The sequence below is a fragment of the Dama dama genome, chromosome 1, assembly GCF_033118175.1.
Source record: "Dama dama isolate Ldn47 chromosome 1, ASM3311817v1, whole genome shotgun sequence".
Lineage (NCBI taxonomy): Eukaryota > Metazoa > Chordata > Mammalia > Artiodactyla > Cervidae > Dama > Dama dama.
The window spans coordinates 57,431,361-57,455,804 of NC_083681.1; the positions used below are offsets into that span (position 1 = coordinate 57,431,361).

At 42.1% G+C, this 24,444-nt stretch overlaps 1 protein-coding gene across 3 annotated transcripts in view; it reads right to left on the reverse strand.

Moving 5' to 3' along the window:
* The window catches only part of BDNF (brain derived neurotrophic factor), a 56,071-nt gene that overhangs the window by 15,779 nt on the left and 15,848 nt on the right, over positions 1 to 24,444 (reverse strand). The window contains exon 1 of one of the 3 annotated variants that reach the window (XM_061140098.1): positions 20,438 to 20,654. The exons of 1 other annotated variant lie outside the window; for it this stretch is intronic. The gene's annotated coding sequence lies outside the window, so the exon portion shown is untranslated. Of the gene's footprint in view, positions 1 to 19,293; positions 19,425 to 20,437; positions 20,655 to 24,444 lie in introns of those variants that run through there. One more of the 3 variants, XM_061140113.1, reaches the window with a different exon arrangement.

Sequence of the window (24,444 nt, forward strand, 5' to 3'; positions counted from 1 at the left end):
ATACTGTAACATTGTATCCTATAGTTTTAATTTCTTATAAAGGACTTAGTACTAGTAGTGTGTCCGACTCTTTGCAACTGCATGAACTGTAGCCCAAGGCTCCTCTGTCCATAGGATTCTTCAGGCAATGATACTGGAGTGGGCTGCCATTCTTAGAGCAAGTGCAAAATAATTTTTCAAAAGAGCGTCCCCGTAGGAATGAAAGTTTCAAGCTTAGGGAGACTTCCTCTGTGATTTGGGATCTCTCTCTTGAACTTAGTCCCTAGAAATGAGGTTAGCAGCTGGGAAACAAGTGTTGAAAGCCTGGTACGCAGCGCGCTGCAGTGTGACAACTGCCTTTTCTGCCCCAGTAAACACTGTTGGGCTCTTCCGACCCAGTATTGCTCTTAGGTGAATAATGAATGCAGGTGTAACTTTCCACTGCAGGAAATTCTGCAAGTGGCAACGTGGGTCCATTCCATGTGTGTCACTAGAGCTGGCACAAACCCACGGCCATGGTGAGGCATTATTTCCATTGGAACTGATGCCGGCACCAGTTCTTGGAACTGGGCACTATTCCCACTGCAAACCAGGGGCCAGGGAAGAGACTGAGACCTCACTTACAAGGTCACCTCCTGTTTCTCATCTTTCAGACTAATATGCACTCTGTTGGTGAGGTTGGTGCTGAAACAGGCATTCTCATTTACTGATGGTGGCTATACTCACAGTTCAAGACCTTTCTGCAGTACAATAAGGCAGTATTTATCAAAATTTTAAATGAATTTCCCCGTGGATCCAGCAAGTCTACTGAGAATAAATGTACAGTAACAGGTAGGTACATATGTACAAAATGACAAATACACAAGGTTATTAATTGCAATAAAGCACAGAAGAGCAACTAAAAGAAGCCCCATTTCTAGCTAAAGGAAAATAGATAAACTATAGTACATATTTACAATAAATTCACACAATTGAAAGGAACAAGTTAGCTTCTATATACTGAAATGGAAAGCTCTCTGAAATATAAGTGATAAAAGCAAGATACAGATCAGCACATGTATATATATACACATACTATCTTTTGCTTTAAAATGGGCGAATATAAATAATACCCATATTTACCTGTGTTTCTATATCAACACATTGTAATGGATTCGCGGGAGATGGAAACAAATACCCAGCCACAGGAAGTATGTGTCAGATGGGGTTACAACTGAGCACAGCACGGGTGGGACAAGACTTCTCAATGCAGACATTTTAATACTATTTTGATTTTTGAATCATGTCAATAAACTATCAAAAACTTTAAAAAATAACCAGTGAAAAACAATGTCTAACCTAGAGGCTTCACTTTTGGCACCAAAGAATCCCCCACACTGCTCTGATGCAAGAGACACTCCAGAGATTCAGAGCGGTTCTGGCGCCTGGTGGTAACTAAAATAAAAAGTCTGGGTCGGGGGGAGGGGGCTTCCCTGGTGGTCCAGTGGCTAAGACTTCACCTTCCAATGCCAGGGGTTCAACATCTGGTTGGGGAGCTAAGATCCCATGTGCCTCGTGGCCGAAAACTAAAACATAAAAATACAAGCAATATTGTAACAAATTCAAGAAAGATCTTTAAAATGGTCTATATTGAATATATATATATTTAAAGAAAAACTCTGGGTGGCGGGGGCGACCCATCTGAGTTCTGCTCCTACTTTTCCCACTGGCTATTAAGTTGGTCCTATGAAGTGGCTGATAACTGGTCATTTTTTTTTAACCAACAAATTGGGCAAATTTGACCTTCCTGAGTGAGCCCGTTCAAGGACTCTGCTGCCTCAGCTCTGTGACAGACAGAGGGTTAGAGTTCTCATCCCGCCTGCCACAGCATCACGCCAAGGGTCACCAACAAAGGGCAACCCTACAAAGAACCTTTGTAAGTAAAGCATAACACCAGGCTCAGTGGTGACCATGGCCAAACACAGGAGGAGAACGAGACCCATTCCCCAAAGTCTCTGAGATACTCAGATGGTGGAGAAGAAAGAAAACTTCTAAAAGATGGGACCTAAATTAAACAGAACATAAGAGTAGAATGCCAAAGAAAGACTTTGAAGAGGAAAACATGTGGTTAAATGACTCCATATGTGGTCGTCTGCAACAGAATATACTGCAAATTCCAGAAGCCTTTACAGGGAAATTAGGGAAACATATATGGGGCAAACTTTCAGACCTGAATACAGATGCATGATTAATGTCAAACGAAAATTCAAAAGGATGGCCCTTATCTTTCCCATCAGTGTAGCTGTTGGGGCCGTGAGGTAGGCCTCAAACTTTCCTCCAAAATCAGATGCAAACTTCAGATACTTTTAAAAATGCTCCCTGGAGGACCTTACACTCCAAATTTAGAAACAGAATGGGGAAAAAAAAAAAAAAAAACAAACCTCTTTAAAAGGCAAAAAAGGAAAAAACCCCTCATCTCCATATGTACATCTGTACATCATCTGGAAAGCAGATCTCCTATGAAATGGATGGCCAAAGCGCACCACAATGTTAAACTCATCATGAAAACCCCAAGGTTGCTTTCCTCACCTTCCTGAAGTGAAACATTCCAAGAGGTAGGAAATAACCACAGGAGGAAGTTCACTGGTGGTGCCCTAATTTGGCACGGCTATCTAGATGCCTGGAAACTAGAAGCCTCTTTGGAACTCAGAAGAAAGTGAAGAACATCTTTCTGCTTTGATTAAGGAAGGTCTTTGTGCAAGGTTCCTGGTTCCAGTTGGGTCTAGGTGGTCGAAACAGTACCATGCATTCTGAGCCCACCACGTAATGACTTTGATGAACCCTGCTGAGACATTCTCAGGCTGCTTGGGGTCAAATGTCATGTCCTCTCACTTTCAGCTTCATGTTTCACAATCAACCATGCTTCCTAACAGAAATGTCTCTAGGAGGCTTGCTATCCTCTATTATTTCAAGTCAGAGTCCCCTCTTGCACAAAAGGCTTAAACTACCTCTGATTAAGAATCAGAATGAGTTCTGTTTTAGTTCAGGATTCAGTTATTCACTCAGCACAGGTTATTAAGAACTTACCAAGTTTAGATGTACTTTGCTTTAGGAAAATCATTTTCAAGTAAGTTTCTTGTAAAGCAGGAATAATTAACTTGGTAACTCTTAATAGATTCTTCAAGTGACTGAATCCTGAGTTTAAATTCTCACTGCTTTTCAAATATAACAAAAAAATCAGTTATGGAGGTGGGTGTACTCCCAGCTAACTCAATAGCTTTCAAGGGAGGTGTTTCCGTGTTAACCCCAAATGGTCAATATTACCTGGTTAAACACTGAGTTAGAGATTCACGAGATCAAAAGCAATTCTTTAAAAAAATGTTCACAGAAAACACAGGGACAATGTGTTAACACCTCCAAAGTATATGTCAGGGTCAAGGATACAAGCTCATACTTCATCAGCAGAGCTCTGGTCATTTGATTGAAGTTGAAGGTCATAACTGGCTATGTTTCTGTCATTTTCTCATGAGAAGGAAACTAAGTTGTACTCCATGTTTATTCCATGAGGGAAAAACACTTACAAATATTTTTAAAGCTACATTTTGGCCTCTTCTCCCTTCATAGCTACAAAGGTCATCATCTTTCTATGGCCGGGTTATCTTCTATTTAGATGTCAACTTGTCAAATGTATAGCTTAGGGTGACTAAAACTTAGGATGACTATGACTTAGCATTCTCCTAAAATCGACATTTTAACTTTTGTTCATTTAATAGACATGCTCTGAGCACAGATACTGGGAACACCAAAAGGAATGAGACAGAATCCTTGCCCTTGAGGACTTCACTATTAAAGGGTAGGACGGGAGGGTGAGGGGTGGAGAACAGGTTAGACACATTACAGACAATTATGGTTCAATGTAGAACATGCTGTAATTGACGTATGAATGTGGGGATTCCCGAAAGAGAAAATATAAAGGAAGGGAAGGTGAGACAGGACAGGAAATTGTTGGCACAAGTTTTTGTTTAAAATAGATCATGTTTTATAGACTAAAAGATTGTATTACCTGCTTGGCATCTACCACCCGTGTAGTACCCAGGGAAAGTCCAGAGTTGATGAGCTTTATAAACTGGAAACCAAAAAGCTCATTTATGAATATTTACATAGAACCAATTTTCCACTTAGAGTGCTTTTTTAGCTGAATATCACAATGCTGGAATCTTTATCTTTTCCAGGGGAAAAGACGTGCTAAATTATTTAGCAAATAGCTGTGGAACCCCTACTTTGTATGTGCACATCAGTCAGCTGTGCACTATGGAGACTAAGACAATATAGGAGATGTAGTTTTTGCTTAAAAGTTTTTGATTAAAATATACAAAAGAAAAACCCCTAACTTAGAAGACATCTTCCTTGGGACACATAGCTCATTCAACTTTGAAAAAATTACCACTTTTTTTTAACTTCCCCCTAGTACATGTTTGGGTTAACCACACCTCCTCCCCTTAAGATTTTCTGCTGAGGACAGAATAGAAATAAGATGTCAAATAAGAATAGTACAGAGTCAGAGTCATGTTAGGAAAGCTGTGTTAGAAAATGCAGCGCGGCCTATTCCCTACTAGCACAGATCAAGTCCCCTCATGGAAACACAGGAAGGGGCAAGAGGATTTCCCTCATTATTTTAGACACAAGGAATTTAAGTAACTTGCCCAAGATCACAGATCTATTGAGCAATGGAATGAAACTTGATCATCAGCTCCAGAGATGCAGGGTCCCAGGCTGAGACTGTTTCATGAACTTTCTATTTAAGAAATGTTTCTTTAGGGACTTCCCTAGTGGTCTGGTTTGAGAAACCACCTTCCAAAAGCAGGGAACAGGGGTTCAATCCCTGATGGGGGAACTAAGATCCCACAAGCCATGAAGCAACTAAGACTGTGCCACAATGAAAGATCGCACATGCTGCAGAAGACCCAGCATGTCACAACTAAGACTCTATGCAGTCAAAAAACCATAAATAAATAAATATTTAAAAAATTAAAATAAAAACACAATGTACCTTTAAGGTATACCAAAAAAAAAAAAAAAAAAAGAGAGAGAGAGAGAAAGAAATGTTTCTTTAAAGTCACAGACTATCCTAAGCAGGATATTCTAGAATGTTTTTCTAGACTAAACTTCACATACATAGCTCCTAGCAGAGAACCTGATACAGAGAAGGTACCCAATGTTTAATAGTTGTACAATTATTGCTTATATAATTAACTATTTTGATAGAGACTGTGAATGATTCAGGAATCCAAATAGGGTTGGTTTCTCTTGGGGAGAAGTCTTTCCAGAGGAAGTCGAATTCGAGCTGAGTCTTAAACGAGTTGGATTTAGATGGATGAATAGAAGAGAAAGTCAATGAGTAAACATATTAACCTCCAAAAAGGACAACAAAAGGGACCGCTTTGTACTGCTGGAACAAAGTGAAGCAGCTTTAGACAGGGAGCACGCTAATAAAGTTTCCTTTGAATTTTCCTGGCCTTCGTTGCTGTGTGTAGGCTTTCTCTACTTGCAGAGAGCGGGAGCTACTGCCCGTTGTGCTATGAAGGCTTCTCAGTGCAGTGGCTTCTCTTGTCACAGAGCACAGGCTCTAGGCGCTCGGGCTTCAGTAGTTGTGGCACATGGGATTTGTTGTTCATGGTACATGGGATCTTCCCAGACTAGGGATTAAGCCCATGTCCCCCTGCACTGCAAGGTGGGTTCTTACTACTGGACCACCGGGAAAGCCCACTGATAAACTTTTTAATAGTCTCAGTAATAAGTCTTTAGCTCCAAAATTACTGCGGACGGTGACTGCAGCCATGAAATTAAAAAACACTTGCTCCTTAAAAGAAAAGCTATGACAAACATAAACAGATTATTAAAAAGCAGAGATAGCACTTTGCCAAAAGTGCAGAGACAGTACAGTCAGAGCTATGGTTTTTCCAGTAGTCATGTATGGATGTGAGAGTTGGACCATAAAGAAGGCTGAGCACTGAAGAATTGATGCTTTCAAACTGTGGTGCTGGAGAAGACTCTTCAGAGTCCTTTGGACAGAAAGATCAAATCAGTCAACCCTAAAGGAAGTCAACCCTGAATATTCATTGGAAGGACTGATGCTGAAGCTGAAACCGCAATACTTCAGCCTCCTGAGGGGAAGAACTGACTCACTGGAAAAGCCCCTGATGCTGGGAAGGACTGATGGCAGGAGGAGAAGTGGGCGACAGAGGACGAGATGATTGGATGGCATCATAGACTTAATGGACATGAGTTTCAGCAAACTCTGGGAGATGGTGAAGGACTGGGAAGCCTGGCGTGCTGCAGTCCATGGGGTCGCACAGAGTCAATGACTTAGTGACTAAACAACAACAACAATCCCTACAGCAACCCTGTTAGGAGGCTGAGGCACAGAGATTAGACATAGTTTGTACAAGGTCCCAGACCTTATAACTAAGTGGTGGCCGTGGAATCCTACTCCATCCTTGGGCCAGGCCTTCTGCTGCCACATGGAAGTCTGCGGTTAGGAAACATCTTTCAAGTCAGGATATTATTTTCAACAGGCCTCCCACCTCAAAGCTTTGGAGTTTCTGATTATTTACAAGGCTGCAAATCCCTTCTAACCATACTCAAATCCAAGTATTTGGACGATGAAGTAAATGATGAGTCTTTTTAAATGTATTCGGGTTCAAGCTCAGCAATTCTTCAACCTTCCTGCAAGTCTGAACCACCTGTGGAAAAGTTTCTAAACACAACACATGCCCAAGCTGCAGCCCAAACCTCCAAATCTCAGGGACTAGGACCTGATCTGTTTGTTTTTTTAATGTTTACTTTTTGGCCACACTGGGTGGCATGTGGGATCTTAGTTCCCCCACCAGAAACTGAACTCACACCCCCTATACCGCAAGCATGGGGTCAACCACTGGACCACCAGAGAAGTCTCTGCGAGTTTTCTGTTTTAAGCTTCAAAGGTAATTCTGATGATCATCACCTTTAAAAAAACCAATTTTATTTAGTTAGTTAGTTTGGGCTGTGCCCGGTCTTCATTGCTGCTCGCGGACTTTCTCTAGCTGCTGTAAGTAGGGGCTACTATTTGTTGTGATGCGAGGGCGTCTCATTACAGTGGCTTCTCTGGTTGGAGAGCACAGGCTCTAGGGCTTACAGGATCAGTAGTTGTGGCACACAGGCTTAGTTCCTGGACCAGGGATTGAACTTGTGTCCCCTACACTCCAAGGCGGACTCCCAACCATTTGACCACCAAGGAAAGACTCTGATGATCACCATTTTTAAGAACCACGGCTCCATGTTATGCTCTCCAATAGTTCACTTATAGAATCCTCAGCTTTAAGCAAAATTATTACTAAGAAGCTCAAAGAACAAGACATACCCTTTTCTCTTTTCAGGTATTTTATTTTCTTAAATAAGGAACTTTAAAAAGTCCTTAAACATCTTTTTATCTTCCCACCATCACTTTTTGCCAATCTCTTCTCTAGAGAGCGGACACTAGGTCAGGGTGATGACACTGGTCTCCATCTGTGCCAGGCACTCACATTAACAAGGGTGAACTATGATGTCTTACTTGAATTCTGCAGGTCATGGTTTAGACAGCCCGTGTGAGGGTAAGAGGGCTGGATTACGATCACAGAGCTGTAATCCTTGCTCTGGTTCTATAGCTGTGCCACTTGGATCAAGGTATTTACTCCAAGCTTCAGTTTCCTCAACTGTTATATGGGAATAAAACATGCCCAGTTTTTTTCAAAGGGTTATTTATAGGATCAAGTGGAACATGTGGATGCATTTTCTTAATGTATGGAACACTATACCTTTGGACAAGAGTTTTACCTAAATGTACAACTTTGGTGATAGTGGTAAAGAATCCACCTGCCAATGCAGGAGATGTAAGAGACATGGGTTATGATCCCTGGGTTGGGAAGATTCCCTGGAGGCGGACATGGCAACCCACTCCAGTATTCTTGCCTGGAGAATCCCATGGACAGAGGAGCCTGGCAGGCTACCTTCTATGGGGTCACAGAGTCAGACACAACTGAAGCAACTTAGCATGTACATACAATCTTACCTACATATGACAATAAATTCATGTAGGAATGTTAATGATGACAAGTCAACTAAATTTTGGTCCCAGTACCAATGTCTACCAGGGCGCTGCACTAGGACAGCCTATCAAAACCTCTGATATTGCTTGAAGCAGTGATGGCGAGGGCTCCCCTAAATTTCAACATGAGATTAGTTTTGAAGAACAATCAAATACTCTGGAATAATAGACACTTTCAAGTTTTAAGAAAATCATTGCTAGGGATGTGAAAACCAGAAAAATACACTTGTATTTTAGGAAGAACATTTTAAAACAAATTCTATTTATTTTTTTGGCCATGTCACGTAGCTTTGGGGATCTTAGTTCTCAGACCAGGGACTGAACTTGACCCCAGCAGTGAAAGCCTAGAGTCCTAACCACTGGCACTCCAGGAAATTCCTGATAAGTTTTATTAATGATGATAAACTTAAATGATTATTAAAATCTTTAAGATAAGGTCGTCCTGCATTGCCTCTCAAGTCATTACATGTCTATGATTATTTCCAAAAGTTACCCAGTAGGGAAAATTTCACATATCCATATCTATGTTACCAACTTAACATCTGTGAATAATTTAAACAAGTGGGTGAACACAATCCTGAATGTGAGAGAATGGATGCAAGAATAGGCAGGAGGACAGTCATTTCCATGAGGAAGGAAGAAAGATTTAGGACTTGAGGATTTCTACTTATTGACTTTTCTCAAGAACAACAGTTTTCCAACTGGGTTTTGCAGAGAAGAGTATCAAGAGGCTTCTTGCAAGGAGCAAAATCAAGGTCAAGGAGGCAGGACTCTGATGTTCTCAATTCTAGTTCAACCAGCACAGCACTGTTTATTTTGTTTTATACGTTGGGGTTCTACTGGAGATTTTGTCAGAGGGAGAAAAATCCAGTCCTACAATTGACTTATTTACATCTATACAACTAATTTGGAGGTTAGAAGATCTGTGTCTACTCCTGTGGTTTTGTCTCAAAGAACGCAAAGGTCTCTGTCACTATTTATTTAAGGCTTATTCTTTTGTATTTATGGATTTACAGTTTAATCTGATTGCCCTGCTCAGGAGTGAAGGAGAAGGTCAGAAACACAGCTGTAGGTTTGGTATCAGCAGGAAAATGGGATTTCTTACCACTCCCTAATCTTGTGGGTTTTTTGTTTTGAGTTTTGGGTTGGGTGGTGGTGGTGTTTTTTTTGTTGTTTTTTTTTTTGAGATTCACAAGAGAACTATGTGAGAATTTGCTTCCTTGTTGTATATCACGAGGTTAAATATTTCTGAGTTGATGGTGCCAAACTGTGCTCTAGTTCCACTGACATATTTACATGATCCATGAGTACCACATATGGATTCTTATTTATTCCATATATTTGAGTAAAAACACCTCCTGACTTCATGGTGAAAGGAGACCACCCAACGGATTGAAAAGTGGTTTTCAGTAAACTCTTAAAAAAAATACCGTTACTAAATTTAAACATATTATTGACTAATGTTTAAAGATAATATTCACAACACTGATTTTTCCTTCTTTTTCTTACTCAGCATAATCATGAAACCAGATTCTAGTAAATGGAAGCATTCTCACATTTTAGCTTCTTTAGGGGGGGAACACATGGGATTTATAAACATTGTCAAATAAAAGACACATTCCTGGATACTAAAAGGCCCAAACATGTCCTTCTAAATAAGGTAAAAACTCCATCATAACACCAGTGGAAATGAATGGCATTTTTAGTCCAGAAATTCTTCTACTGTGGCTTCTACCAGCATCATTAACAGGAGTTCCTCTAGAAATAGCCTTAAATAATAGTGAAATGTTTAAGGCAATGTCTAAGCATTTTCATTGCCTTAATTTGAACATGAAATGATACTCAATTGTTATATATAAAAAAAGGGATTATCTCTTAAAAGTGACATAAGTTTTTCCAAAATATTACAATCCATAACTGAAAATACAGGACAGGCAGGAAGTTCTGAAATGACTCAAGAGAATTGGTACAACAGCTTTTTAAAATACTCTTTTGAAGTGAGTATATACGGAGGTAATGGAAGCCTTACCTGGGAGAATCAATGGAGTTCCTTACAGGGAGCACCTGGTGATGGATGGATCCATCTAGCCCGGCACCTGGCACCCACTGGGCATAAATTAATGCCAGATGAACTAACAAATAAAAGAACCATCCCCACATATAACACCTTTACTTTCTTTAAAGAAAAGCTTTGAAACAGGAGAAAACATACATGCAGCAACATGAACTATAAAATATGTGAAGCTCTAAAGAGTATGTAAACAGTAAACTGCTTGCTTTACTGACTGAAAATATGAACATTTGGTAGCAGTATGAAAGACCATGCAGAATAAAATGGTCATGACTCCTAGAAGTGTGCTGTGTAACCTCTGGTCTAAACTTGCATATTAAATGTGGGTTAATTAATTTCTGACTGTTCTGCAGAAAAGCAAAATAAGTTATTAAAAAAAAAGAAAGTTAATCTATCCATGTTGAAACATGAAAAGGTTGAGGGAGGGGCCAATCTCTGACAGTTTACATTTAGAAAAGGAAACTCTTTGGAAAACTGTTAATAGCTGAGGATGCCGTAGTTTGAGAAGGGGAGGTGAGTGCTGTGGGCTTTTTTAAGTTCAGTTACTGAACTCTAAAAAAATCTAATGTCAAAAGCTAATTTCTTAAGCAATTTGGGTGTCTGAACCTGATCAGGACTCTTTTTTAAAACATTCCATTCTATATGATCCAAAGGAAAAATAACTACTTTTGAGAATCCACGTGAAAGTATGACAAAAGTAAAAGTCCAGCACTTTTCAAAGAAATGGGAAGGATTTCTGATGCTCAGTTCATGATGCTGCACCTATCTCAGGCAGAAGACCCAAAGAAATACATGATTGTCATCAGGATTGTATGTGAACTAAAATAAGGAGCATACTGATGATATGATCAATATATTTGAAAAAACTTAGAAGTACAAAGGTACTTCAGAATATACCTAACTCCAAGCTTCCATGTTAATATCTGTCCTTTCTGAAAGGGTTTCAGTCTGTGCTTATAACAGGAAACTGATCATATTCCATATTCTTTCTTTGTTAAATCATAAATTCACTCAATTCAAAGCTTTGTATGTGGTGAGCCTATGATATATACTTAATTAAATCAACTGAAAGTTGCTCTAGATATTATGTACAGTGCTTAAATTTATATCACTGGTTCTAGATCTGCTCGCTGGGGCAACATAAAGTAAACTCTCTCTTTCCTCCACATGCCAGTTCTTCACAATTGTGATGATGATCCTCTAGACCGGACATCAAGAACAAGTCAGACATGCTGCCCGCTAGTCCCCCAGACATGGTGGGCAGTGACAGGATATTCTTTCTTATTGAGCCGGTTGGGTTCAGAATTCTTCTTAACCCAGACTTCTGGGAGCTACCATCATGTGAATTTAGACTAAAGGAGACAAAAATACATTTGCCATTCCAGCCTAAGTCTTCCTGTCCCCAAGCTACCCATTCCAAGTTTGCTCAGTCATTGCTTACTTGCAATGGTTTCCAACTTCCTATGCATCCTGGTCACATTGATCTCAATATATACCTGTTTGTCACTGCTGTACCAAAAGCAACCTACTTCATTTCTTGAACTGAAGATAATACTTTCTCTAAAAAACTTCTTCTTTTTTATTGCAGTATAGCCAATTAATGTAGTGACAGTTTCAGGTGGCCAGCAAAGGGACTCAGCCATACTTAAACATGTATCCATTCTCTCCCAAACTTCCCTCCTGTCCAGGCTGCCACTTAACATTGAGCGGACTTCCCTGTGCTATTCTATGTATAGTCTACTTGAGAAATGGGGGGAAATTATTAGTTTCCCCAAACTAAAACTGCAGACCAAAACTGCAGTGTGTGTGTGCTCAGTCGTATCTGACTCTTTGTGACCCCCATGGACTGGAGCCCACCAGCCTCATCTGTACATGAAATTTTCCAGGCAAGAATACTGGAGTGGGTTGCCATTTCCTCCTCCAGGGGATCTTCCTGACCCAGGGATTGAACCTGTGTCTCCTGGGTCTGCTGCATTAGCAGGCTGGTTCTTTACCACTGAGCTGCCTGGAAGGCCCTTAACTGCAGTAGTTATATCCAAGTCCCTAAACCCCCACCACCATATAGACACACCAGTGTCTCACACTTATAGCCTGCAGCTGTTTAAAGCCTCTGAGCTTCCTTTGTGCAGTCTAAGTCAGCCCCCCAAATCTGGTCCCCACTCCATATTCTCTCTATTTATACAGTTGACTTTTAACCCAACTAATCATAGTATTTTACATTTAGCTGATCCAGATTCTATCATTCAACAGAATGCCTGCTGGCTTTATGTTTCAAAATGATAAGCACATCGTCTGTGCCTTCGGATACATTATCAGCCGGCGTGAGAAGGCTGAATGTGCCTTCCCCACGTTGCATAAGAGAGAACACCTTCAACAGTTTGGTCTAGGAATGTGGCCTGGGACTCCGCCAAGCATCTCTGCCAGCAGCGTGAAGCAAATTTCTCGACCTTCAGATTCTGTGTGATGGAAAAGAAATTTATCTGTGTTTAAAAACACTCCCCATAATTCAAGAAATAAATGAACATGTGAAAAGACAGGGAAACTTGTTTCAGTTTGGGCATAGGTTCAGTTTTCAAAAGCAGAAAGCAAGTATCAGAACAGGCAGCAAATGCTGATGGTAACAGCTCCAAACCAAGAGTGATTAGACTAAATCCCATGTGGCAAAAATTTTACTCTATGAGTTTCCAAATTCTTTTTCTCTCTCCCTCTCGCATCCCACCCCCCATTTCTCTATGTGTGAGATATATAGATTTTTCTCCTGAAAAGTTAAGTTTTCTGCACCTGATTGCTCCTATCCATGACACGATGCACAGACAATATAACAACTTCCTTTGGTTATCTGCTTATCAGAAACTGACACGCACTTAGCATACACTGTTTTCTGTTCCCTGAAGCACAACGATCAGCATCGCCACCAGTATCTCAAATCAAAAACATTAAGTGAAAATTCACCAACAAGTTTATAGTTGCTACTACCTAAATCGGCTTTAACATTTCATATGTTCCAAACATGACAACTTTATGAGTGAACCAAATTGTGCACAAGCAACTTTAGAATTCAGCCAACTGAAGGACATTTATAATACCTACCATGAAAACAAAAATATTACACTTATTTCCTCCCATTTCTGCCTCTCCGCCAGCAAAAAATATTTTTTCTGTAATTACAAAGTTTCTTCATTGTCCACACTGTTAGTCAGAATCTGAGGCAGCTATTAATCAATCTATTTGTTCATTCAACAATATTTGTTGAAGTGTTTCTTCTATGACCAGAACCATTTTGGATACTATTGCGGAAGCATGCAAAAATGAAGGAAATGCAGATTTTGGCATCAAATAATTTTAAGCTAATTTGTAATGATTGGTTCCTGGTTCCATAAACTTTTGGTGCTGGCTCAGACGCATAGGTTTATCTAAGGTTGAGGCAGCTCTTACAACGTCTTCTTGTCTTCCCCCTACCCCCTTACATTTTTGGTGTTTAAAGTCTTGCTACATATATGACCCTTTTTTATTCTCAAATCATTAAAGTTAAAATTAGATCATAGATCAAAGACATTCTTAAAGTCGTTCTATTCAATTTATTTGGTGTTATTATATCTCAGAAAGGGCAATGAACTGCCTGTAGCAAGTAAATAAAATCAGAACCTTTGTACTCAGTGCTTCAGCATATATCGTTGAAAATAAAAAATGTTTAAAAGGAGGCCAGCTCTTCTTCCTGGTGGGTTATTCTACATTTGGCTACTATTAAAACACTAAAAGGTCATGGTGTAGATATTGAGGTATGTATCTGCCTGTTTTAAAATCTCATCTACAATCCCAAGTGCATCCTAAACCACCCACACACAAACACCACAGCCCTACCAACACATACACTCACCAAATCTGAATAGGGTGGCAAGGCAATCCTAGTAACCGTAGCCTTGGAAAAGAGGCTCCTATGGCACAGAATCCGTTTGGCTGGTAAAGCTGGTGATTTTGTTCTCTAGGTGGCGCTATTCCACTTTTGATGAGTTGATTCAATTCCTTGCAACTGTCCGTTTATTTTCTATTTCCGTCATATAAATCTTAATTTTATATGACCTAGTTGTAATTAAATGACAGATTGCCTTCCAGTTTGATTTTAATAAGCTATTTTGAAGTAAACTGACTTTTTCACCACTTGATGTCACACATTTCCTACTTCTGTTGTCTTAGAGTTAAGGAATCTTCCTTTGCCTGACCTCCCTTTAAAATGCAGACGCATGTCAGAAACACAGAGGGGCATCATAAAGCTTCAGCCAGACCAAAGGAACCAAGATGAAAGCACATTTAAGAGCTACTAGGTTCTGCGAGCTCTCAAAATCAGGACATTACTACCATGACAACCAATGAAAAGTTCTTTCAAGTGAACCTTTGGGGAAAACTACATAACTCACGTAATTCTCTGGGCTCTTTGGAAATAAACTTTTATTTTATGATGGCTGTCATGGAACCCTGTGAAATGACTTTGCTCCCCCACCCCCAGTCACTCTGCTGTCCTACATCCACCCCGCAATTCATCTAATGAAACCCATGCTTAAACTTTGGACAATGTATAGATGAGACATCAGTGCAATTAGCCACTTCTTAGCATCCAGTGTTATCGGGTCAGATTTGTTTCACCAAAAGCGTAAGTGTCGCAGAGTTTGTACTTGAATTTGAGTAATTTCATTTAAAGAAAGTTCCCACACTTCTTCTTTGACAAGATACTCATCTTTTTCTTACAGAAACAAGAATACCTTAGAAAACATGCCCATTTACCACTCTGTCACCCCCATAAGTTTTCCAAAGTCCATACATTAGGGAGCTCCACTGTTCCATATCTATCATCAATAATGATTCCATATATTTAATAACTAGGTCCATGACTTTTCTAAACCTTTGGTGTGAGTATTCTGGAAAGCCAGAAATGCATTCAAAGTATACAATTATTTAGGAGTAAGCAATTCTAGGATTTCCCTGGTGGCTCAGTGGTAAAGAATCTACCTGCAATGCAGGAGACCAGGGTTCAATCCCTGAGTTGGAAAGATCCCCTGGACTAGGGCATGGCAACCCACTCCAGCACTCTTGCCTGGAGAATTCCATGGAGAGATGAGCCTGGTGGGCTACAGTCCACAGGGTCACACAGAGTCAGACACAACTGAAGTGACTAAGCAGCAGCAATAGAGGCAAATAATTTTATGACTTAAGAGGAAGTTTAAGGAGATTCTGAGGACACACATGTCTAAGCTTAAAAATACCAAAGCCTTCCTCTGTTTCCTAGGGTTAAACCCCATGTACAAATGACATACGGATTTCATTTGCCAACATCATTTACTATTTAACGTGACTCCATCCTGAACAAAGTAAATGGATGCAGAGTGTAACCAAGAAGTTCACTTACTCACTTTTGAAGCCCATCTGGGCATGTTATTCATTCTAAAAAAGAAAATTTATCACAATACAGTTAAACATTCAAATGATTTCTTCCTCCATGAAGCAACAGCTAGCCGTTTGAAACCTAGAATTCCCCGGAATTTTCTCCTCCATTCCTCTTTTAAAATGCAATTCACAGCTTGAGATTACAGAGTCTGCCGGTGGCTGAATGACTGCACTAGATGGCTGAGAGTCCTTCAATTAAGCAGCAATTTTGCAATTAGTGGAAACTGAGTGCACCATAACAATCATTTGACAACAAGTTGAGACAAGTTAGCAATTACCCTATTAAAGGGATACATTCACATACACTGGGCAGAGCTGGGCTAGGCAGCCCCCTCACACAAGCTGAAATCTTGTACACAGGGAGATGCAAGTTGAAAATGTTTCAGCCATTAAAATAAATTCAGCTTTATGGACCTCAGAAATGGCAATGGTTTTCAAGATACTCAGAGTTGAGCTCTTATATACTTTTCCATTCTGTTTTCATTCAAGCAGCCTAAAATCATTCTTCCGTCTGCTGTGGGACTAACCACCTAAAACTAAAATGTTAATGAAGTACTTGTAGATTACCTTTCCACTGTGTACATCTTCGATATTCTAAAGCTTAGTAGAAGATTAAGTCTATGGTTGAGACCCAAAGCTGCTGGCTCTTACATTCCACAAATTCACTGCCTGCATATAGGGCTGTGGATGTGTGTGTAGGACCAGGGTGGGAGGGAGGTATTGGATACTTAACAGTAGGTTCTAAAGACAAAAGTACCAAAAAAATCAGCAAGCTCTTTGCTGTACTATGAGGTGGACATGCTCAACTTGCTGCAGGTTAAGCTGCAAACCAGAGCTATTTATATTTAAAAGAAATGAGATTATCAATCATCTGCTTTTTGCCTATTGAAAAGCTGGAACTCCTAAAAGATCCCAGGAAGAAGAGAATAACTTACATTCTAATGGTGCCCCTATTAAACAGAAAATTCAAGGATTTTGAGCCAGGATTTCAGAAATTTGCATTATTTACAGGACTTCCCTCTCTCCAGGTGAATCAAATGAACCAGCAACATTCCAGCATCTCCCCACCCCTTTTTGACCATTTTGAGATTAAGGCAATTAACTCACACAGTATAAATGAATCATTTGAGGTGAGGTCATTGTATTTCTGGCAAATGATCACTTTCCTGGTTCCTTCTGTTTGCAAGTAAAAGTTACACTTATTGAAAAGACATCCTAAAACAGAGCTCCTAAATGCTTTATTTTCTGTACACACAAATGTTGACCTGGTATAAGTCTTAAATAATCTTAAATATTATCTTAAATGAGATTTCCAGTTACTAATTCAGCTTTGAATAGGCAATGAAAGGCTCCAAAGGTATGTGAAAAATTACTCTTGTTATTTCCCTTTTTAAAAAAATGTGATGTCTAAGTGTGTCTGCAATGTTCTAATGCTTCAAAACATGTACCTAAGTCTTGTTTATCTGGAAATCATTTCTTTCTGCTTATATCATTTATAAATAGAAAACATTTTGTAATGACTTAAAATAGCTCTACATACATAATGCTTCTCCTGTCATAATACTTAGTACAAGTCTATATTTACCAACATTTATCATATTTTGCAAAATAAAGTGGAAGAAAAAAAAAAGACAACGACTTTATGTCCCGGGAATTCCAGTAATGGTGACCAACGTGTTTTAAATTCCAGTAAAGATTACAGTTACATTTCAACAAGTGTCTCTTTCCTTCCCTTACCTCCAGCAGTAAACTTGCAAAAGAAGAATCTTAAGCAAGGTATTTGCAAAATCAAGGAATAGGAGTTAATGACCTTAAGCAAGGTATTTGCAAAATCAAGCAACAGGATTAATGACAGTTTTAAAGGGTGTGGTCCCTCGGGTCAAAACTTTATGATCTATTGCTTATAATAATTTGGAGTACTACATGCCATAATCTCATAAATCTTCAACCTGAAAATCATAATGTTGCATGAGGTAAACACGTGTAGATGCATTAAATCAGCAATTATGCCTCAATAAATTAAAATGCAAAAAATATAAGTATATACAAATATAATTTTAAGGCCAAAATGGCCTCTGACTTTATAACAGACTCACATAAACAAATTTTTTTTTGGATAAAATTAAAGGTAAGGGGGTATTTTCCCAGAAGTCAAACCAATTTGAAGGTCTCATTTAATAACATTACATCCTAATAAAAATCAATATGCAGTTTTATATGCAGTAAAAAGAAATCAACGTTCCCAATTACACATGACTCTGCTTGAAAAAGATAACTGTACTAGGAGAATTAATAAACACTCAGAAATATGCTTTTCTTTGCTTCTGGCCAAGAACATTCCTGCACTCTTGTCAGAAAATATTCGCTGTTTACTGCTGACATTGAGGAGTAGGTGTAAGATCCCTGAAGGACCCTAAAATGAGATCCAGGAATCCCTAACACACCACCAACCACAGCCTGTCAAAGCTCCCCCAGCTCAAGGAAAACTTGCACTGGAGCCAGGAGGCGCGACGAGTCGGAATTCATCCGAGTCGGGAGTCAGAAGCGTCATTCAACAAGTCCCTCCTACCAGCTACCGAAGAGATCCCGCAAAGCCATCTCTTACCACTTCCCCACCCCCCAGCCTCCCGCCCCTGCAGCCGCTCTGGGCAGCTTGGCCGGCAGAGGGCACCCTCTACCTTCCCTAGCGCCGCTCTCCCCACCCCCTTCCTCGCGGCCCCTCCAACAGAGTCCCTCCACCCCCAACACACAAACAGCATCCTTCGACGGTGACTCTAGTTCACCCCAGCAGTCCCAAGGCTTTTCTTCCCTAGGGGGTGCCACCAGTCTGCAAGTCCCCTTCTCTGCCCGTCGAGCAAAGAGCCTCCAACCCTCAGCTATTTCTTTCCAGGGGCGGCTCATTCACCCATTTCCTCTTCCCGGCTCTGCATTGCATCCCCGAGGACCTACCCGAGTCAGAACATCACCTTCCGCCAAACACAGACACAGACACACATCCCTCCCAGCCCCTGAAAGCCAAAACTTTTTACTTTTCTGCAAGGTGCCTCAAGGGAGCGGCCCGGGGTGGGGAGAGGTGTGAGCACAACTAGCCCCGGAGTCCCGCAGCCCCTGTCAGGTCCGAGCTGCAGGAGTGTGTCGAGTTTCCCAAGATAAACTCGTCCTGGACCCGGATACGTCCGCTTTTAACTCAACTCCTGGGGAGCAGGTGATGATGTGCAGCCCTGCGAAGCCCCGGGACGCGGTATGCGGGCGGAAGGAGCAAGCGGCCCCCTAAAACCTAAGCAAGGGCCGCCCAGCCCTTGGGAAAAACTCATATCTCAGCCCCAACCCCGTCACCTCAATTGGGCCCCCCCCCCCACAGCTGGCGCCCTAAATCGCTCTCACGACCCCTCCTCTGCTGGGGGTCCCCGAGGCGCCGTCTTCTCCCATCGCGCAGCTCTGCGTCTCCTCTTGGCTTTCTCTCCGCCACTTCTGGGCTTCCCGGGGTCCCCTCTCTCTCGGGCGTCCTGGCTACCCCTCTGGATCGTGCGGTGGGAGAAGAAAGCTCAGCAGGAACAACTCAAAATGCCCCCTTCTCGCGGAGGGGAAGAAAGGAGTTCTGGCCTCTTCCCCATAACTTCGAACCCCGCCACCCCCCAGCCAACTTTCCCCGGCGGACCGGCGGCTCCCGAGCTAAGCCCCACGTCCGATGCTCGCCTACCTCGGGGTCCACACAAAGCTCACGGGTGCCCGGCGGCGGAGTCACATCGTCGTCCCGCTCCTGGCCCCTGCGCCCAGCCCAGGTCCCCGTCGCGGAGCCGCTCGCCGCCGGCCCCACAGCAGCGGTGGCAGCTGCAGTTCAAGCGTCTCATCAACGCTTCCCGAGGAGGAGGTGGGGGGCGCGCCGGGCCGGCTTCTCGGCCGCGCCCGGAAGCCCGCGGCGCGACGGGGTGCGCGGGACAGCGAGCGGGCGGGTGCGCCCGGGCGCGGCGGCAACGGGGACCCGGAGCTCCAGCCTGCGCCTGGAGCTCGGGTCAGACATTATTTAGCTCTTCGGTTGAGCTTCGATTGGTCAGACGGCGCCGCCCCCCGCCCCCCCTCCCCCAGCTCGCCCGCGCCACCGAGACCCGTGCGGGGCGGCCGCTTAAAGGGAACGCCGCGCCTTTTCCTCGCCCCCGCTCGGCCCCGGGGACTCCCCGGGCTGCCCTGATGCCCCGCACCCGCGCGCCCCCGTTCGGCCAGTCCCCCGGGCCCCGCGATGTGGCCCCGTAAGCCCCGCGGTCGTCCCTGGGGCGCCTCAACGGGACGCGCGCGCCACGCCCGCGGCTCCGATGGGTGACCTAGCCCCGGCCCGGGGGAACCCCGCGTCCCGGGCCCTCCGCGGAAACCCGGGCGGTCCGCGCCGGGACTGAAGGGGGCGAGCGCGCATCGGGCGCCCCCGGGGTCTCGCTCCCCTCTGTGGCAACTCCCCCCCGCTTCATCCCGGCACCTAAGTTCTGTGGGAGAGGGCGTGCGTTTCCCGGGCCACGGACACACCTTCCCGCACCTTCCCGCACGACGGAGCTTGCCAACGCGAGCACACAATGAAATCGCACAGAGCAGGGGGGCTATTGGTTTACTCCGCTGCCTTAAACACGCCGCGGCTTAAACAGAGTTCGTGCACTGACCTCTCCGGAGTTTGCCTAATAGGAATCCAATCAAGATAATAACGGCATTTTTTATTCATGAACACCCCCAGATAACGTTACACCAAGTTACTTGCTCCAGTCGGGAAGCCGAGGCAATGACAGACCTCACTCAAGCCACACGCTTTCTAGTCGACCAAACAAGAGAAAAAAACGGAGAGAGAAAGGAAAGAAACCCACCTTTTCAGTCACTACTTGTCAAAGTAAACATCAAGGCAGCTGCTCTGGGGAAGACTTCGGCCCCGAAACTCCCAGACTCTATTCTTTTTTTCACGTTCCCTTTGGTTAAAAAGAAGGGGTGGGGTTGAGGGGAGTCTTTGGTGCCCGGTATGTACTTCTTCTGGTCTGCAGCAAAGAAGTTAAATTATTGATAGTGGAAATTGCATGGCGGAGGTAATACTCGCACCCCCCGAGCGAAGAGCTCCATTTGATCTCGGCAGAGGCTGGGAGATTTCATGCTAGCTTGTGGGGGGAGCGGCTGCGCGAGCAGCCTTCTCCGGGTGAATGGGGAAGTGGGTGGGAGTCCACGAGAGGGCTCCACGGTGCCTTGACGTGCGCCGTCATATGATACCTCCGCTGCCTCGAAATAGACACTCTAGTGCACGAATTACCAGAATCAAAATTCAGCGCATTTAAAATGATACATCTTTTATTAGAAGAGTTCCGTTCCAGGGCATTGCATGGTTCTGCAGATGTTTTCACTTCCCTCCCTAGCAAACTTACACACATAAACCAACCCTTTTAATAAAGAACCTGGGTAGCAAAGATAAATAAAAAGCCTTCTGTTTTAATGTGTGTGTGTGTGTCTCGGGGTGGGCAGTTGACTCAATTAATCCTCACCTCGCCCCTCTTCCCCCGCAGCAGTTTTTCAGATTCTTAGCTGCAGGTAGCCAAGACCCTTGCAAAGAACTTCATATTCACTTGCAATATGCTATCGGACAAACGCTTTCAACCGTCTATCTAGGTTCCTGCTTGAAGGAGCAATTTTCTTCCCATTAGTTCGACCAGTTCCTGCGCGAAAGTACAGACCTTAATATTTAGAATAAGGAACGGAAAAAGACCCTGGCATTTAACTTGTGATCCTGGGACGCCTTCCGAGCATAGAAACCACCTGTGTTTTAGTCGCTCAGTCGTGTTCAATTCTTTGCAACCCCATGGGCGGCAGCATGCCAAGCTCCTCTGTCCATAGAATTCTCCAGGAAAGAATACTGGAGTGGGTTGCCATTTCCTCCTCCAGGGGATCTTCCCGACCCAGGGATCGAACCCACGTCTCCTGCATTGAAAGCAGACTCTACCATCTGAGCCACCAGGGAAGCCTAAAAAACCTCCGGGGTTGCCTATTAAAATGTAGATTTTTCCTCCTGAAATTGTGATTTAGTAAGGGCGGGGCAGCGTCCAGAAATTAGCATTTTAACAATTACCTCTAGCGGTTGGGAAGCAGAAAATCTGGGGTCACACTTTGAGAAGCACTCTTTCTTAAGCAGTGCATATTTCGGTGTCATAGGAATCTCTCATTTCCCCCAAATTTGGTAGGCAGTTTTATGAGTATGTGCATTACTTCTGTAATCTCAAAGGAGTCTGACCTAATCATTGCTAAGACTCATTGCTTTAAGAATTTCTCTAAACACTCCAACATTAATTTGGGGAAAGGGAAAGATTATAAACAGTTTCCTCCCCTGAAGCCTTCTGTGGTTATCAAGAATGTGCTGTTGAACTGAATATGTAATATCATTATATACTCAGTTCAGTTTACCTAAGGGTTTACAGTTTAAAAAAAAAATGAGTGCACTTATATTAGCTGTTTTAGAGCTTCTAAAGACCAGTCACAGAAATTACTATTCTTATTTTATAAATGAAAACCGGAGGCTCAGTGCCACGAAATCATTTGCCCGAGTTCACACAGCTAAAATGCCAGAGACAAGACTTTAATAAATCAGGAACTCCAGCTAGAAATATCCCTGCCTCTCCCCACCCCCAATAAGGGAAGCTATGTTTCTTGGAAGTGTTATCAGGATGTGCGATCTTTCAGCGCCTCTTTGCAAATTGTTAGACTGAATAGTCAAATTATTCAAATATATGCATATTCTTAGAGTGTCACACATTTAGCTTTGCACCTCTATCAACTTGACAGTATACATGACCAGCACAAACTACCCTACAGCACAGATGGTGAAGTATATTGTGGAATATTTAATGTATGTGAAATACACAGGCTAGTTGGAAGCAACGAAGGACAGAGGTCAAGAAGCCCAGCTTGGCCCCCTCAAAAAACCTCTGTATGATTCCCTAGGATGTTCCTAATGGCTCGGTGGTAATGAATCTGCCTGCAATGCAGGAGACTTGGGTTCGATCCCTGGGTTGGGAAGATTCCCTGGTGAAGGAAATGACAACCCACTTCAGTATTCTTGCCTGGGAAATCCCATGGACAGAGGAGCCTGGCAGGCTCCATGGAATCACAAAAGAATTGGGCACAACTTAGTGACTAAACAACAAATTGATTCCTAGGGGTGTAGGCTGAGTGCTGACACAATTTCTTTTAATATGGCAAAATAATTTGAGAGGCTAGTTTATAATTAAAAAAAAAAACTGTACTGCTTTATAAAATAAATACTGGAGGAACCCTACCCTAAGCTCTCTCTCTCTCTCTCTCTCTCTATATATATATATATATATATTTATGACTTTACGATAACTTCAAATCAGTGCTTACTTTCCAACTTTAAATTTACTTGAAAATGAGTTATTTCCCCATGTTTTTAAGCTCATTTGTAATTGCTTTCCTTCTGGAGAAATACCTAACCAGTGAATATCAAGAATCTGAGCATTCTCAATGCTGCTAAATGAGAAGTTATGGCAAATCTACCTGCTAAATTCATATAGCCATATCAGCATTTCTGCTGAAAGAAGGAGTGCTCTTATTTCTGAGACTCTGGGTGTATGTACAGCCAATCTTATTCCTACGCTCCCTCGATGTTACACAGATGGATATATCCTCACTTTCCAGAGTGTGGTGCAGTTTTACTGAGGAAAAGACAGACGAGCCAGAAATGGCAAGAATATTTAGAAATAAAAGAAGATCAAATGCCAATTCAGATAAACCTTCTGATGAATCAGACCTCTGGACACTTCTGAGCATTTCCCAACTTTCTGATCTGTGATAATGGTGTTACCAAAACAATAAAAACCCAGACTTAAATGCTTGCCTATTTGCCTTAAAAATACATCTTACATTAAAAACAATGATGCCAAGATAAAGTTGTACTAGTGTCTTGATTGGAATTCTGAATAATTTTTTATTTTATTAATTCAGGTGGCATACAGAGATAGTGTTAGAGGTCTAAGATCAAATGCTTTACAAAAATCATTTTCCTATCGTGATCAAGGGTGATGCTGAAAATACAGAACACGTATTTCTGATTCTTTTTTAAGATTGGTCTCTGACATGATTGCTGTGGGAGCAGAGATTCCAAGTTTGTAATCTGAATATTTTCTCAGTCACCAAAAGGGGGAAAAATTTCACTGCTTATAAAGAAAATGCTCTCGATCCTACTTTTTTGGGACTTACAAAATTAATTTTGAATTAATAAAAATCTCTGTTTTTGGTTAGGGTCTAATCAATCCTTCTAACACAATATTCTAGAAGGACAAAGGTCAGGGAGAAATTCCCATCTATTCTTGTCAGGAAATATGAACTAATCCTCATTACCCAAGTGGGAGCAGAGGCAGTAAGCTCAGATGTGACATTGACATATTTTTTCTATTAATAATTTTAATTGGCTGAGGTCAATTCTACTATCACTATAAGCATTTTATGTTTAATTATGTTTACTTAAGTTTCCTAGTTACCCCTGTCTTCAGTCTTCCTTGCAAAAAAAAAAAAAAGTCTAGGATCAAATGAACTGACCTCAAAAACTGCTGAAAATTGGCATAATGGAAATAATAAGTAAACAGAAAACTCTCCTGCTGAGCAGAGTGGCAAAGATGTTTTCAAATTCACCATCTATGGTTTCGAAGGGCCAATCCAGTGTGAAACTGTCACTCATAATCCTCCAAATTATTGAGCAAGGCCCGTCCTGAGAAAAATCTTACAGGAGAAATAATACCCCTATTCACTAGATGGTACCTTAATATGAGGTGTACTTCTTACCCGTAAGCTTTTCATGAACCATAAGAATAACTATGTGCCG